Source organism: Primulina huaijiensis, chromosome 2 (genome assembly GCF_012295235.1).
Source record: "Primulina huaijiensis isolate GDHJ02 chromosome 2, ASM1229523v2, whole genome shotgun sequence".
Lineage (NCBI taxonomy): Eukaryota > Viridiplantae > Streptophyta > Magnoliopsida > Lamiales > Gesneriaceae > Primulina > Primulina huaijiensis.
The window spans coordinates 17416992-17422315 of record NC_133307.1 but is presented as its reverse complement, the minus strand read 5'-3'; positions in this window follow the sequence as shown (position 1 = coordinate 17422315).

The window sequence follows — 5324 nt, the reverse complement described above, 5'->3', positions numbered from 1 at the left end:
CCCTTTTCGTCAAACAACTCCATCTTCAAGGATAATTTTCGAACATCTGTTGATAGAAAGTTGACAGAGTTGGATATGTTTTCAATAGCAGAGGTTAAAGCGATTTGAAGTACATCTATCTTTCTTGATACGAGTGTCTCCACAGCATCAACTCTTTTGCTGATAGAGTCTTGAGTCACTGAGAGACTCTTAACCAAACCTCTGTTCTTCTGAATATCATCCACTGTTCAAGAGAGAGATGTTAAAGCATCTTGAATTGTCGTCAGTTTCTGATAGTTGAATTTTTCAGACTGTTCCAGTTTCAGAGAATGCTCTAATTGAGTATGCTTAATCTTGTATACATGATTGATCATTTCATTCATATTCTGCTGAACTTCCTTAATTTCTTCAAGAACTTTATCAAGATCTGTAGAAAAATGAAGCGGAGACTTACAACACGTTCCTGGCTCCGTTGCCCCTTGATCAAAGACCACCATGGTCTTATCAGATATCATCGTTTCAGAAACAGTCTGTGATGGAACATCTGTTTCAGTTACTGCCACTTGGACTGTAGGAGGTGAAGATTGATGATGATCAGCAAAGATACTTTCCTGCTGAATAGGAAAGACTACAGGATCTTCAGTTGATTGAGCATGAGCTGATGCATCTTCTTGAAAATCAGCTGAGACTTGAGCTGTCTCATCAGTTGGAAGTTTTTCAGCAGTAATCACAGCCTCCATATTTTCAGCAATCTGTTGATTTGGTGATGGGCTAGCCACCACTGTTTGATCTTCTATTTCAGAAACAACAGACTGAACTGGTACTTCTGTTGAGATAGGAACCTGAACAGGTGTTTCAGCAACCGGTTGTGGAGATGGCTCTTTCTGCTGGGAACTCATAAGAGAATCTTTCGCCACTGCTTGAATAATTTCATCAATTTTGACGAAAGTCAACTCTTCAGAGTACATCTAATGTTCCACAGCAGATGATTGTGGCACATCCTGAACAGGTGTTTCAGCAACCGGTTGTGGAGATGGCTCTTTCTGCTGGGAGAAGAATGTATCTTCTTTTGTTTTTGAACTGGAGGATTTTTCAGGGAGAACCGATTCCTGATCCTGTTCCCAAAATCTGATTTCCATTTGTAGGCCACTAAGATCTGCGTCCAATTGGGTGAACATAGCTCTATCATAATATGCAGTTGGACCTACGAGATTGTAGTTGAATTACAGCTTTTAAACCATTCTAGTCAGCTTTTTGGCTCGAATTTGATCAAAGAAATATTGTTGTCTCTCCAATGCCTGGGCAATAGTAGCAGCTTTGACTATTTTCAACACAATCGCTTCAAGTTTAATAAACTTTTTCAGTTGGGATTTGCGCTTCAGCTCTTTGGCAAAAATCTCAGTCCTAAACTTCTTCCAACTATCAAAAGAGTTTAGTTTCGATGTGACAAATGCATTGACCTGTTCCCAAACCAGTTCAATGTGAGTTTGGATAGCATTAGATGGCCTTGGCTCTTCAACTAGCTTGCCTTTTCCTTTTTCAGTAGTGAGAATGTGAGGAATATCCAAACCAGAGTGAGTGGTGTCCACTGGTTCCCTCAATATAACGCCTTTAGATCTGGCCGGAGGCAAAATGGTAGGGCGATTCACATGAGTCAAGGGAGCTCTTACTTTAGCGGGTGCCTTTTCTCCAGTAACTGAATCATCAGGTGGAACAACCTGCAAAGGTATAGCCTGAATAGGCTTTTGGGCAGCTAATTGAGTCAAACTCTCAGTTGGAATGAATTTCACCGCTGTTATTGGTTTAATTCTTTGCGTCCTCGATCTCTTGACAAGCTTAGGAGAAGGATATTTCTCCGAATCTGATTCACTGATAATCAGTTTTCGTTTTGCAGTCTTCAGTTGGGCCAAATTTTTGGCCTTCTTGACTGGCGTTGGAGCAGGTGGTTGCGTCCCAACCTCCTGTTCGGTTTTCAAAAACTGTTTGGGAGAAATGTCCAATTTGGTCTTTGGCGGCAAGATGTTCTTGGCAGTGAAGACCTTGAACTTTGATGGTTTTCCAGCATTGTCAGTTACCAATCCCTTTAGTTTCAGAAGATAACTGATTGGAATGGCAAAGCCTCTTGATTGTTTGGTAGATTGAAGCATATTCCTTAGAATATTGAAAATAATGTGCCTCCAGTTAGCTTTCTTCTCTCCCATGATGATGGTCATCGCTTGGAATTTCTCAAGAGTAAGGGCGGCATAAGAGCCGGCCTTAGCCAATATGCCCTTTGCCACAATGTCGGCTAATAACAGAACCTCATTCTTCAGTTTTTTCTTAGGATCGGAAACTTTAATTTTCCGCCCATCAGCAGACAGCAAAGATTGCATTTCCTCAATGTCAGATGTTTTGACTTCAGAGAAGCTGACGTACCAATCAGTTGGCAAAGAGAAAATTTCTCCGAAGGTCTCTTTAGATAGGATCAACAGCTGATCATTGACAGTTACAGAGATACTTCCATCAGTAGTGACAAACCACTTCAGATAGAATTCATTTACTTCCTTGGGGTATATCTCCTGCGACGATTGTCCCAAAAACATCCTGAGACCAGCAGATTCAATCTTCAGAAAGACGTTCTTAACATCAGCTTCTTGAACTGATAAAACTGAGTCAAAATAAATGGCCATAGCGTTCAACACGTGAGCTAGGATTTGATTCGCCATTTCGAAAGATAAAATGATCTGAAATTCGTAAAAGATAAGCTTTCGAATTAGTATGCTCTTAGAACTGATTGTATGCGTAAGAAAGAAAACTGAATTGAAGCGGGCATATTACATTTGTTTGTGACTGTTCAAATTCGGGACACGTGTCAGTCCAAAAAATTTGAATAAAAATATGTGTACGTGTGCTGTAAGCGTGTGTGCAAAAAGTGAGCGGTTTAAAATAGGCCACGTTATGAAACTGCAGTCACGTCAGTTGATTTAGAATATAATAAGTTTTTTTTATTTGTTAACTTATGTGAGAAGATTTGTAAAATATCCAGCTGAACAATCAGTTGAGAAACTGATTCATTTCAGTTGAAAATTCACAAACAATTGTCCCCGCAGTTAACATTTTCAAAAACTTATATTCCCCCTTAATCGGTGCATAGAATAAATAAAGTGACGATATAAAATAAATTTAAGGGTCAGAGAGATTATCGTTTGCTGAAACGTTGACGGCCCTTCAGCTTCCATGATTTTCGGCTGTAAATAGAAGTAACACGGTTAGTTTCAGTCATATTGGTGAAAATATTGAAGACAAAAAGAATGGCATATACGAGTAGCTCGAGTGCTTCGCCGTTTGCTCTGGAGACTAGAAAGGCTGTTATAGAAGATGAAGTCTTCTATAAGAGTCTTCACTACTGGGAAAAGTTACAGAAGCTTGAGTTCCTGTATAATACTGTGGAGGCTACCACTCCTGAACTTGTGGCAGAATTGAAAAAATTGCGGGAGCACTTGAACATAACTGTGTGGGTGGACGTCTTTAAGGATGGTCATATCTAGCAGCTAATGCTTCGAAAGGAACTAAAAATCCTTAAGCGCATAGCTGTTTCTCAGAGCTTTGTCAAGACATCTACCGCACCTTTATCCGCTTGGTTGAAAATGTGTATAATTTTTGTAGAGGAAAAATATGATGATGTAATCCGTGCAAACGTTTATGGTTGAATGAAGTATTTATATGAGCTTAACTTTGTTTTTCTCTTTCTTTTATCAGTTGACTATGAACTGAAATCAGTTAAGCATTAAGTAATAAATGACAAACTGATATCAGTTGATAATGAACAACTGATAAATAAAAAGCGTGGGTAAATGAGAAAAACGCTTCGGTTGACTCGAGACTCTTTAGCTTCTTCAACATTTAATGTCATCTGTCTATAAGAAAGACGATAGAGATAAAATGTGAGATAATAACAGTTCAATATGTCGGATTCAAGTAATTCTGATGCATGCAGCAGTACACATATTCAAGTTACTGAACAATTAAGTCCTTATTTAAAAGAGTTGAAGAAAACGATGGATGAATATGTCTTGACGAAAGTGATGTCAACATGGTTCAAAATTCATGATTTGCAGAGGATAAGTAGTAGTGGTGTTGTTCCTTCTCGTGCTCAAGCAGGAACAACAAGAAAATACATTGATCGTTTTGAAGTCAAGCATGTTACAGACCTGGTTGATGACAATGTTCTGTTACATGCAATGCTATGGAAGGAATGGCATGTAATTGAGAAGATTTCTACAACTGAATCATTTTCTAGGATCCGAATTTATGAGTTGAATAATTTGATTACAGAATGGCAAGATTCAGTTGGTTCTAAGTTATCTTCTGTAAGATGGAATCGATTTTATTCTTAATAAAGTATCATTTCCAATTTGTTGTTGTGTTCTGATTTTCTGCAAATAATTTTATTAATAAAACAGCATCAATAATAATTTTAAGACAAGTCAATTAAAACAAGAATATTGGGAAAGTAAGAAAACTTAGTCTCGGGTAATGGTTTGGTGAAGATTTCAGCTGCTTGTTGCTCAGTTGAAATATACTCCAGTCTGATGTCCTTCTTCAAAGCATGATCTCTAATGAAGTGGTGCCTGACATCTATATGCTTGGTCCTTGAGTGAAGAACTGGATTATAGGTGATGGAAATTGTGCTCGTATTGTCACAAAATATGGGCGATTCATTTGTAATTACTCCATAATCTTTCAGTTGTTGCTGGATCCATATCAGTTGTGCACAACAACTACCAGCAGCAAGGTATTCTGCTTCAGTTTTTGAGGTAGATATTGAAAGGGGATCGGTTACGGTGACCGGAAACGCAACGGAAGCACAAAAATTTTGATGTAAAAATTTCGGCCACCAAGTAAATAGTTTGTAGCAAATACAAAAACACAAAATGACATTCATAGTGTGTTAAGAAATGTACCTATCAATCTCAAAGATTGATGTAATGGCTCCAACTAAGGTGTAAACACCTTAGCTCTTCAATGGTAGAAAGTAGCTTCAAGCTTCCTTTGAGCACTCCTAGCTCAACTATTAAGCCCACCACCAATTAGGTAGATCCCCTCTTAATTTGCACTAGAAAACTAAGAGGATTTTTCAATGAGAATTGTTTTCTTTCCTCAACACTTGAAGAAGAAAAATGAGAGAAAAATGGAGGAGAGAACCCATGAAATTTTCGGCCAAGGTAAGTGGAATGAATGGGAAAGAGACTTGTCTTGGTAGAAAAAAAAGTTGAGGCATAAAGTTGCATGCCATGCCTTGGTAATAGTAAAAGTTGTCTCCCAACCCTTCACCTCCCATGCATGCATTTTATTTGGTTTTTTTT